Here is a 12,415-nt window from a genome sequence, read left to right on the forward strand (position 1 = left end):
TGTACCTTTAACGAGGGGTGGGCTCCCTCAGGTCCACCTGCCCTTGGTCTATCCATTAAATGCATGTGCCTCTACTAGGAGGACTCTCAAGATTTATAAAGTTAGGACCATGGAAATTCAGGGTGCCGTGATGTGGCTCTGTGGCTTATGTATGTATTTGCAAATGTGTGCTAACTAAACCCCTGTTTTTAAACGTATGTTGTTAGACAGGTTAATTTGGTTTTTGATAGTTGGCTAACTGGCTGGCAGATTGAACTGGCTTTCTTATCCCCCTTTTTGATAAGTGTTACCTATCCATGTTCCTTGCTGTTAAAAGCCATTTTTAGACTGGGGTTGCTGACCAATATTATTGGTTAGCTGGCTGGCAAGTTGAAAAGGGTAGCCCTATTTATATTTAGTAAATAATCCCCCTACTCTCCTCTTCTCAAGAAGGACTACATTCAGTTCCTCTAATCTTTCCTCGTAGCTGAGCTCCTCCATGCCTCTTAGCAGTTTGGTTGCCCTTCTCTGCACCTTCTCCAGTTCTTCGGTCTGGTTTGAAATGCTTTTTATACAGATGTCTTTGGTATTCTTTTTCTGTAATGTACTGGAACAAATACTTTAAATAAATAGTTATATTAAAAATATCTAAGTCAGTCCTATCCAACTAGCAGCTTTGCCCCTTTGGAGACGCACTGCCAGTGGTGATCCCTTACTATAGGTCCTTCTCACGGAAGGCCAGAAAATCTCTCTAGCAGAGCCCTGCATAGCAGTAAAAACCAGACAAGTCCTAAATCTTTGCCACTTTATCCAAACCAATAAAAAAAAAAAAAAAAAGTTTTGGCTGGACATAGACTTTTAAGGCTTGAAATGTAATCAGCCTCTTTTAGCTCCCGAGTTTGCAGTCTCATCAAGATGCATCTGCATTTTATAAAATATGTTTTAGATAAAAGAGAAATATCTCCTAAGAAAAACCGGTATGCAGGAAAGTGAGGCTCACCTTGGGGACATATTTTGTTCCAGCCCCGGCTTCATGACACTTTTTATCTCTATATTTGCGCACAGGTTCTCATAGATCTTGTCACTCGATATTGTTAAACTTTTCTGTTCGTCGTTTATATTCCTGAAAAGTTGTGAATCAATAAATATAGGCAAGATTTACGAGGGTAAAGTAATTTCATTGGTTGCGAGTCATGCGGAGAGCGAGCCCATGAATTTAATTTACAAACCGGTTGGCCAGACTATCAAAGGCAGACATGTGATGTTATAAATTGTGACGGCTGGGGGCAGTTACGGTTGCTGTAAAATGTTTGCCGCAGAAAAGCTGCATTTGTCGGCACTTTATCCTGAACGTTGTAAGGTTAAAGAAAGACATTTATTTAAATGTTGTTCAGAAGGTTGAAGAGGGATCCCTTTCTTTATAGATATAGAGCTTACATTTATAGACTGTTTTCTGGTAAAGAGAAGCTGTCCACTTGCCTATGAAGGGCAAAAAAGACCTTCAGAGGGATGCAGTAAAGTCCTAACCTCTATTTTCTGATGGTAATTTTCTACCTGCACCTATTTCAGGCAAGCATTTCAACCAGCTTCAGTAAAATGACCAGCATAGCTGGCAGATTCAGCTTCCACTTTAGGAACTTGTCATTATGGAAGATTAGGAAACTGGCAATAATTAAGACCAGCTCTGAGCTGACATGCAGACAGGGGAGGACTGACAACTCATGGGGCCCCCGGGCAATAGGGGATCATGGGGCCCCTGTGTCCTTGCCCAAACTCAAAAAAGCCTATGAAACAGGTACCAGGGGCATCTCATGGGGCCCCCTACTGACCCCGGACCCTCAGGCAGTGCCCGAGTTTCCAAATGGTCAGTCCGCCCCTGGATGCAGATGTATGTGACTCCCACACAGGGCTCCAACCCGGCTCGATTTAGCTGAAAACTAAATGTAAACCAAAGGGGCTGGAGATACAGTTGATGACGTCATTACTAGACATGTGCAGAACGAAAAGAATGTGTTTCATTTAGTTTTGGATCGATTTGTTAGGTTACCAATTTCATTTCATTGCATTCATTCGTTTCATTTAGTTTTGACTGAAATGTTTCCAATGGATTCAAAGTATTCTAATCCAATTCAAATCAAATTTAAATCAAATTTGAATAAAAAATATTGAATCGATCCAAATTCATTGTGAAGAATAGCTGGTTCTATCCTACTCAAAATTTGAATTTTGGAAGGCAATTATATTCTTTCTATTCTATTCTACTTTATTCTCCTCTATTCTATTCTTGTCTATTCTTTTTATTTTCTATTCTATTTTATTCCTTTATTTTCTCTTCTATTTTATTCCTTTATTTTCTTTACTATTTTATTTTCTATTCTGTTCTGTTTTACACTATTCTGTTTTATTCTATTCTTTTTTGAATTTCAGAAGACGACTATATTCTTTCTATTCTATTCTATTTTATTCTATTCTGTTCTATTATTTTCTATTCTTTTTATTTTCTATTCTGTTGTTTTACACTATTCTGTTTTATTCAATTCTTTTTGAATTTCAGAAGAAATTTTATTTTATATTCTATTGTATTCTTTTATTTTATATTCTATTTTATTTTATATTCTATTCTGTTCTGTTTTACACTATTTTGTTTTATTCTATTCCTTTTGAATTTCAGATAGCTATATTCTTTCTATTCTATTCTATTTTATTCTCTTCTATTCTATTATTTTCTATTCTTTTCTGTTCTATTCTATTCCATTCTGTTCCTTTATTTTCCATTCTAGTTTCCAAATGGTCAGTCCGCCCCTGCATGCAGATGTATGTGACTCCCACACAGGGCTCCAACCCGGCTCTTTCCAAATGGTCAGCCCTCCCCTTGTTGCCAGCCAGGAGCCCTTCCACATCCAAGTGCCTAGTTGTCAGATGCCTTCCAGCCACCTCCTCTGTCACATGTTGCCAAGCATCATCAGTTGTTTTCGAGTATCTTCTGCAATCTCTCTGTAAGTGCTGCTAGGCCACTTTGGCCATGTTACACACTCTGTTACCACCAGGGGCGGACTGACCATTCGAGCACTCGGGCACTGCCCGAGGGCTCGGGGTCAGTAAGGGGCCCCATGAGATGCCCCTGGTACCTTTTTCATAGGCTTTTTTGAGTTTGGGCAAGGACACAGGGGCCCCATGATCCCCTATTGCCCGGGGGCCCCATAGGTTGTCAGTCTGCCCCTGGTTACCACCTTGCAGAAATTTGCATGTTAATATACACTCTCCGGCTACTTTACTAGGTACACCTTGCTAGTACCGGGTTGGACCCCCTTTTGCCTTCAGACCTGCCTTACGTCTTCATGGCACAGGTTCAAAAAGGTTTTGGAAACATTCCTCAGAGATTTTGGTCCATTCTGACATGAGTTACTGTTGCCTTTTTATCATCTCAAACCAGTCTGCCCATTCTTCTCTGACCTCTGACATCTACAAGGCATTTTCATCCACAAAACTGCTGCTCACTGGATATTTCTATTTTTTTCAGACCATTCTCTGTAAACCCTAGAGATGGTTGTATGTGAAAATCCCAGTAGATGAGCAGATTTTTGAAATGTTCAGACCAGCCTGTTTGGCACCAACAACCATGCCATGTTCAAAGTCACTTAAATCCCCTTTCTTACCCATACTGATGCTCGGTTTGAACTTCAGCAAGTCATCTTCACCACGTCTAGATGCCTAAATACATTGAGTTGCTGCCATGTGATTGGCTGATTAGCAATTTGTGTTACCAAGCAATTAAACAGGTGTACCTAATAAAGTGGTTGGGGAGTGTACTTTATTTCTATCCTTGGTCTCCATGTGCATTCTCTCCTCTCAGGGTACCAAATGCTTGGCCCTGCCCACATTTTATTCAGTTCAATAACAGCTCTTGAAGGCACCCACTGTCAATTAACTACAATGCGGACCTGATGGAGAACTAGCCTCTCAGTATCCCATCATATTCCACCCATACCTACTACAAAACTCCTCAGCTATGTGCCTCTCAGTGTGATGGGCACAGTTGCCAGGGAGAGAGAGAAGTGTCCAGAGACAGACAGATTCATGCACGTGGCTCTGATGGGTTGATGATACAGGCACAATCACATGGTGCAACACCCGAACATAAATCTTCAGGATGTCAATGAGAATACTGAAGGTATCAGAGCATTCTGCATTCCACAATTCACAAAGGATGGACAAGGTTTGGCCAAACCTAGATGGGAACTGCATATTCCTAGCAGTTTGTGATCTCCAGTAATTACATGAGTGAAGTAGTATAGAAAACATCATTCAGGCTCACTAGTGCGATTTCAGTTGCAACTTGAATAACTCAGAACATGACAATGGATTGTTTTCAATGGTGCTTGTTCACATCAATGTATTTGGCAGCACAGTGGCTAAATGGTTAGTACTTCTGCTTGGCAGTACTAGGGTTGTTGGTTTGACTCCCAGCCACGGCACCACCTGCCTGGAGTTTGCATGTTCTCCATTTGCCTGCGTGGGTTTCCTCCGGGTACTCTAGTTTACTCCCACACTGCAAAGACATGCTGGTAGGTGAATTGGATCCTGTCTAAATTGGCCTAAGTATGTGTGTGTATGGATGTAAGTTAGGGATCTTAGATTGTACACCCCTTGAGGGTTAGGGACTGATGTGAATGTACAATATATATATACTGTATATATATAAAGCGCTGCGTAAAATTGATGGCGCTAAATAAGTACCTGAAATAAATAAATTTCAGTGTGTTTCAATTTTGGAAAAGGTTCCTGTACTACTTTGGAGCAATTCCAGCATGATTGTGGCCCCACAGAATATGCAAAACAATTCAAAATAGCATCAAAGTATTGAAAGTCGAATCAGATTGCAGCAGTGTGCACCTAGCCTTTTTGAGTATTAGATGTGGAATAGATGTTTTGCACATTTAAATAATGATTGTCTTCAAGTGATTCTAAAGGCTCCTCCTCTCAGGTCTCCCTAGGTGTTCCTGGCCCCTTCCTCTTGCCAGGCGCCCCCACAGCAAGAAGCTTGCTATGGGGGCACCCGCAGCTCCGTGCGTCCATTCATACTAAGGGGGCACCCGTGGCTCCATTTGTCCATTCACACACGAAGCAACATCTTGGCCCCACCCACTTTGTCTTCTCATTGGCTTACTGGCAGTGATTGACAGCAATGGGAGTCAATGGCTCCCATTGCAGTTTGAGCCAATGAGGAGAGGTAGTCCTGGGATAGCTGAGACAGCAGTGCAGATCGGTGGATCGAAGGGGGAGCTTAGAGTACTAGGGGGGGCTGGGGGAGATGCTGCACAGAGAAGGTTTTTTGACATTCTATACATGAAGGTAAAAAACCTTCAGCCTTTACAACCACTTTAATACCTACCTGTTTGTCAGTCTCATTCCAGCGCCCGCATCTTCTTTTCTGTACCGGTCTTCATACCTCGTCATTGGCCAGCGTGAGAAGATGTCACTCCTGCGCATGCACAGGAGGCCCTCATCCCAACACTCAAAGACCGACCCAACACTGTAAGCTGAGCCTGCTTGCTTTTCCTTCTGCTTTAAAGCTGAACTCAACATATGAGTTTGATCACATACTTACATTGGATCAGCTTGACTCATTGTAGTTGGCACTACTACAGAGATAGCAAAGATCTTCTGGGTCAAACTCAGAGCAGCATCCTCAATGCACTCTAACCACAGGAGGATGTTCGATCAGCACTTTTTTTTTCAGTGTATGCAAGGCATGTTGTGATTGGACACAGTAGAGATTGTGATGTCATTGCCCCTCCTTACCACCTTTAGCGAATGGCAGCAGTTCTGAATGAGCGCCCCTCTGTGGTCAGTGTGCAGAAGTGCAGCCACGCCCACAGGACCCAAAAGATTTCAGCTATCACTGTAGCAGTGCAAGCTACTACAGGGAGTGTCAGATTCCCCAGGAGTCCCTAAGGTATGAGATATGCCATCATACATTGGCCCAAGGTGGACGAATATAAGTATGCAGTAGTAAAGATCATACTTGGAATTCGGCTTTGACAGACCATATGGGAGCAAATAAAAACTAAATGGCAACTCTGTAATAAAATGAAGCTTTTGCAATGTGTACCTTATAAATATAAAGTACACATTTATTTGTAAGGCAACAAAAAATAGAACTGTGTGAAACACATGCAGTTTTAATTCAAGTGTTTGATTGCAAAGCACAGATTATTTTTTTATTTTTTTTAGCTGAATTAAATTTTGACTCCATATAGTTTATGTCTAAGCCATAAACCACTGGCTGAAAATTGTTGGTTTATCCTCATTACGCATCCTTCTCCAAACTGCTTTAATTAGGATCAAGCACTCAGCTGAACACAACTTTCATTGCTACGCTGCTACGGCTCACGATTAAACAACAAGAGACAGCAAGTTGTTATAGGATGATATAATGTGCGATTTTTGTCAATTTTTTTTCTAACAGTAGTTTTCCCTATTAACAATACATACACGTCATACTATTTAGCCATTTGGTAAATATTTTTAGCACCTGATGAGTTGGTGAGTACTAAAACACAGTGGAATGGATTTAAAGTGATATTATGGCTGTTTTTTTTTTTTCTATTAACAAACATGTAATGCGTAACATGCTCTGTGCAGTGGTTTTGCACAGAGCAGCTCAGATTCTCCCAGGCAGGCTCGCTTCCAAACCGCTGCTCTGTCTGTCCATTCAGACACAAAATGTGGGTCAGCGTGGCCCTTCATTACCTGTGATTGACAGTAGTGGGAGCCAATGGGTCCCACTGCTGTCTCAGCCAATGAGGAGGGAGAGATCCTGGAGAGCCACTGCTCCCCTGCACATTACTGGATTGGCATTGAGCTCATGTAAGTATTGGGGGGGGGGCACCGAAGGACCCTGAATGTGTAAGGGTGTGACGCATGGATGAATACTGGTGTGTAATGTTAAACTGCAATATGCTATTTGGTCAGTAGATGGCAGCAAAGTACAAGAATTGATTTTGTAGTGACAAGATAAATGCTTATTTACCCTATAAAGTTTAATGAATACTAATTTAGGGGCCGAGTAGGACCCTCAGAAGGGTCATAGTGAACTGTAAATGCAGGTTTGAGGCTGCAATTAAGAAATGACGTACTGCATCACAAACTCTATGGGAAGGGGAGGAGTTCCGGGGCAGAGGAGGAAGCGAAGTCTGGGTCTGGCTGTTGGATGCTGAGGACGTCTGGAGAATCTGTGTGGGGCCTGGAAGAGGATTTACGGCTCACAGTGGAATCTGGCGAGGGCACCTAAGGAAGATTCACAATGAGACCAGGAAACAAGTGACTGTATGGTCCGGTTCCGGAGTGGGTCAGGAGAAAGCACCAAGAGCCTGCCAGGGAACTGTAAGTGCGGCTTTGCCGCAGCACATTGTACCACACGTGGTCAGTGACATTTTGGATATACCAGAAAGTTACAAGAGACACACTCCACTTTCCTTTGGATTACAAATAGTATTGCGCAATACTTAGGGTGCACCCCAACGTTATATCTTGCTCAGGAACATTCAGGCGCAGCCAGGCTGCTTTCTGGACATTGGGGAAAGTCCGCAAGTACGGGGTTAGTGTTAGACAGTATTATTCTTACTGTATGGTTATGCGCTGTTATCATTCTGTTTACGTATGCTCAACTACATGATCACTATAACTGTTCAGTGAACGTAATTGTTTTAAAAGAACCGCTGTCTGTGTCTGTGTGGCATCGTGTACCCTCTGAATCTGTGGGCCCAGCCCTCGGTCTTCCTTCAAATGCATGAAGGTAAAAAATCTGGAGCTTTTACAACCACTTTAAGAAGAGTATTTTTATTATCCGTTCACTTTTTTTGTGATAACATTTTACAAAACCTGACAATAACATGCCCCTTTAACCTTCAGTGCGCCAGTTTGTGGGTTGATTGACCAAGTATTTAAATTGTTGCATGAATACTTAGTTATCGGCAGAGATCCCATAAAATTGTTAATGCGCCATTACGCCAAGAGTTGCCAAATCTTTTATGGTTGCACTGTGTCCTGCCTCTTTCCACACTGCTGTTTGTTGGTAGCCTCACTGGTGTATGTGGATGATGTGACGTTCTGCAAACAAGAAGTTGTGCCTACAGGTTTGCTTAAAGAGGAACTAAAGGCAAAGCTTTTTTTTCCATTTTAGTGTAGTACTTCCACCATTGGAGCCTCTGATTTTTAACTGGTTCTTCCCCAAACAGTGCAGAGGTTACCAATCACACAGGCTATCACTCATACAGGCTAGCAATCATACGGACAACAGTCCATTCACTCCGGCTTCATTAAACAGTCTAGGAGATATCTTTTTAAATATCTTTTAAAATTATATTTGCTTGTAGAACTTGTGAAAGGAGAAGGGCTGGGGTGCTATGGGATACCGCAGAACTACAGACTTGTAACAGGACAAGCAAAGCTAGATGAAACAAAGAGAAAGACCAGAACAGAAACCCAGTAGAAACAGCCTCAAGAATAGCTACAGCTGGTACCCCAGAAGCACATAATCACTAAATCTTGAGCTTGGGTCAGAACTCGCAATATCCCACCAGATATTCCTCATCTCCAAGCAAAATTAGAAATAGGCCCCCCAGCTCTGCCACAGCAGATGACCATTAGCCAAATATAGCGGGACTTCCTCAAAGGGGCAGCAACCCCTGAGGTTGAGGATTCCTCCAGCAGGTCCAGCCTGGTGCTGCTCCAGGCCTCAGAATATTTATGTCCACCTCCAGCCACCTACCAGGTACACCTCTCCAGGGATTGGCTAAGGCACTATATATATCCACACTGCTTATTTGTCTTTGCCAACCCTTTATGCTCTGGAAGCCTCCAGAATGCAGAGGGAAACAATCAAACCAGCAGACTGTAAAGCCCATAGAAATCAATAGCTGCTCCTAGGACTACAGAGGAGCCAACAACTAAATTTTCCTAGCATCCTATACTAGGAGGGTGCCTCATTACACTAATGGAGGGTTATAACTCCTGTATTTTTTGTTTTTGCCTTCTGTGTCCCATTGGGGAGATTTTCCTTCACTTTTTGTCCCATAGCCAAAAGAGGAAGTGAGAGGAAATCCCTCCCTAACCTTATTGTCACCGGGGTATCCAGAACTGGTGTCCTCATTATTTTTGTTCCTGTGACAACCCCATACATGTGGAGTGACTTATTCCTCCTCTGTCACACAATGCTGAGCTCAGCCGCTGCTTTGACGGATGAAGAAAGAGCACATGCTGTGGTTTTAAGTGCAGCAGATTGCTTGTTTATGTGATGCTGGGACTGTGCAGCCAACATACAGTGTATCCTACCATTTAGGCAGAACAGGGAGGGTGGATCACAATCTTTTTCTGAGGGGCTGGTGAGAGGCCATGCATGGCCTAGAGATATGACAATGAGGCCCCTTTTTAGAAGAGCTTTGTATTTTTATATCCTTTGATAATGCACATGGCCTAGAGGTCTGACATATAAACAAAGCCCCTTTTTAAAGAAAGATTTGCATTTTTCTATCTCGTGATAATGTATTGCCTGTACTTGTCTTATAAACCCAATAAAAACTTAAAGTTGAAAAAAAAAGATGTCCATTTTTTGTAAAAGTCGCACAGCAAACTATGTTTTTTTTCCCATAAATCTTTTATTTTGAAAAATTCCAAAAGATACAAAGAAATTCGGCACAAGAATCATAGCTTCCAACATTGCATCAATAATAATAAAGTGATGAAAAAAATCGGACAAAAAATACCTCTTTCAAAGCGATTGGCCCATAATCTGATCGTTACTACACAGCTTTCGAGAGCTGATCATGACAGTTCATGCAAAATTATCCAAAGGGACAAGCATGACAATTTTTCTCATATGATACCAGAACAAACGATTTTGGTTTAATCAGTACAGTATTTGTCCAGAAAAAATCAAGCTACCAAGATCATGCATGCTCAGAAATGAAAGAATACATTCCAATGCAATACAGTGCATTACATCACTTCCGGAGTTGTATTCTGTCGTACGAGAATTTTCATAACTTTAGTGACCTTTTCATTTTCAATGAGACTAGCATGCAAAGTTAAAACAGATGATCATTTGTCCTATATTCTCATTGTGTGTTCAAGGCTTAAAGCGGAGTTCCACCCAAAAGGGGAAGTTCTGCTTTAAAGATTGGTCCCCTGCTCCCCATTAAGGATTGGCACCTTTGGGGAGCGGTGTGGGAACGGGTACCCAAATTTGACAGGTACCCGCTACCACTTCTGCTGCGATCACCCAGGCCAGGGGTAGACAACCTGCGGCTCTCCAGCTATTGCAGGACTACAAGTTCCAACATGCCTCTGCAAGTCATAGCTGTAACTGTCAGTTGTGTAATGTTGCAGTGCCTCATGGGAAATGTAGTTCCACAACAGCTAGAGAGCCGCAGGTTGCCTACCCCTGACCTAGGTGTTCGGAAACGGAAGTTGTGCTTCTACCCTCCCTCCCCGAAGTCTTGTGGGACACGTAACAGGTCCCAGAAGGCGAAGGGGCCATTCAGAAAGCGCATGCGCAGTGGGCACCCGGCTGTGAAGCCACAAGCTGTCACAGCCGGGTGCCCAGACTGAAGATACCGGTGTTTGGAATACAGGATGGCCGGGAAAACGGGCTGCGACTGGGGCAACGCGGGATCAGGGGACAGGTGAGTGGCTGTGTTTTAAAAGTCAGCAGCAGGGGCGGACTGACCATTTGGAAACTCGGGAACTGCCTGAGGGCCCGGGGTTAGTAGGGGCCCCATGAGATGCCCCTGTGTCAGGAATGGACTTGCCAGTAATGGTGGGACTCACCTGCCTTGTGGGCTGCAGTACCAGGGCTGGCCAGCGGGTGCTCCCAGCAATCAGAGACTCAACCCTGCAGCCAGCCAAACACCTGAAGTTGATTATACAGGTGTATTTAAGGGATGGCCAGACCTGCAGTCTCTGCTTGGTGTGTGTTTTTCCTGGGCCCTGTATCTTGTTCCTGCATCCCTGTTCCTGTTCCTGTTCCTGTCCCTGTCCCTGTCTCTGTCTGATTCGTTGCTGACCCTGCCTGATCCGGACCTCTGCTGACTTCTCCTGTTTCATCCCTGGCTTGTGACCCCAACCATTCTCTGCCTGACCCCTTGTACCTACCTGCCCGATTGTTATTGACCCGGCCTGCCTGACGACGCTTGCATTGTATGTATTGTTATCTGTGGGTGGTTTGGTTCGATTGCACTGTGTTGTGTTTTAGTATTGCACTGCGTTTAGTTTGTATTGTCAGTCTTTAATAAATTATATTGTTTATAACTTATCTGAAGCCTGCGTTTCCCTGCGTCAGTCACATACCTCTGGTCACACCCCGGAGCCCTGACACCCTGGTACCTTTTTCATAGGCTTTTTTGAGTTTGGGCAAGGACACAGGGGCCCCATGATCCCCTATTGCCCGGGGGCCCCATGAGTTGTCAGTCCGCCCCTGGTCAGCAGCTACAGTTTTTGTAGCTGCTGACTTTTATTTTGTTACAGAGTGAGTGGAACTTTAAGAGCAGCACAGCAATCCAGCCATGCTGTCAGTGGGCAACTTACCCAAGAATGGCCAGAGCTTCTAGGCAAAAAAGTAGAGCAAAATAACAAATGATAAACACAGGGCAGTGAGTTACAATGTCTAATATATCATAGATTGGATCTAGAGTAGTAAACAATAAAGGTGAAGATCAGAAAAGATGGAAACAGAAGTGAAAGGTGAGGTGACGTTAGGATACTGGAACGCTCTTGTCTGCCAGCCATAAGGCCAATTGGCCATGACATTTAGAACTTTTGAGATGGGATTTAGCATAAGAGAATTCCAGCAGGACAGTGTTTTTTTAATCTACTTGAAGACTTGAATACATGGGACCTTTTATCGGAAAGGTGAACTAATCTTTTAATATATTTAAAAAACTGCAAAAGTTTTCTGATGAAAAGTCTATATTTTCTCTAAAAAATAATGTCATCTGCTGGGTATATCGCTAATTATCTTTTTACAGGTTTGTGGAATATTTCCTTCTTCCCCACAGTAATTGTCATTTCACAATCTAATTTGATAATCTCTGGTTTAGTCACTTATGTTTTCTTTGCAAGAATATGACATAATTGTTAACCTGGAGCTTCAGACATCAAGAAATATTACACATTACAGAAACAAGCAACGCTTCCATTGCCACCTTTTAGACAAAGGTTATTGTAGGCTTAATTTGCTGCTTAATTAAAAATATCTTCCTGAGGTTCTACCAATGACAGTTGAGTTCAATGTACCATGAGCAAAGGCGCTAATTGAATTTTTAAGCTTGTAATGCTAAAATAAGTATGAAATTGGGATAAACTTTTATTCATTTCTTTTTTTACTAAAAGACTAAACTTGCCAGGAGGATAGAATTTTATGGTGTGTTTAGTTCTT

This window comes from Staurois parvus, unplaced genomic scaffold (genome assembly GCF_062004578.1).
Source record: "Staurois parvus isolate SC_StPar_1 unplaced genomic scaffold, SC_StPar_1.0 ptg000708l, whole genome shotgun sequence".
Classification (NCBI taxonomy): Eukaryota; Metazoa; Chordata; class Amphibia; order Anura; family Ranidae; genus Staurois; species Staurois parvus.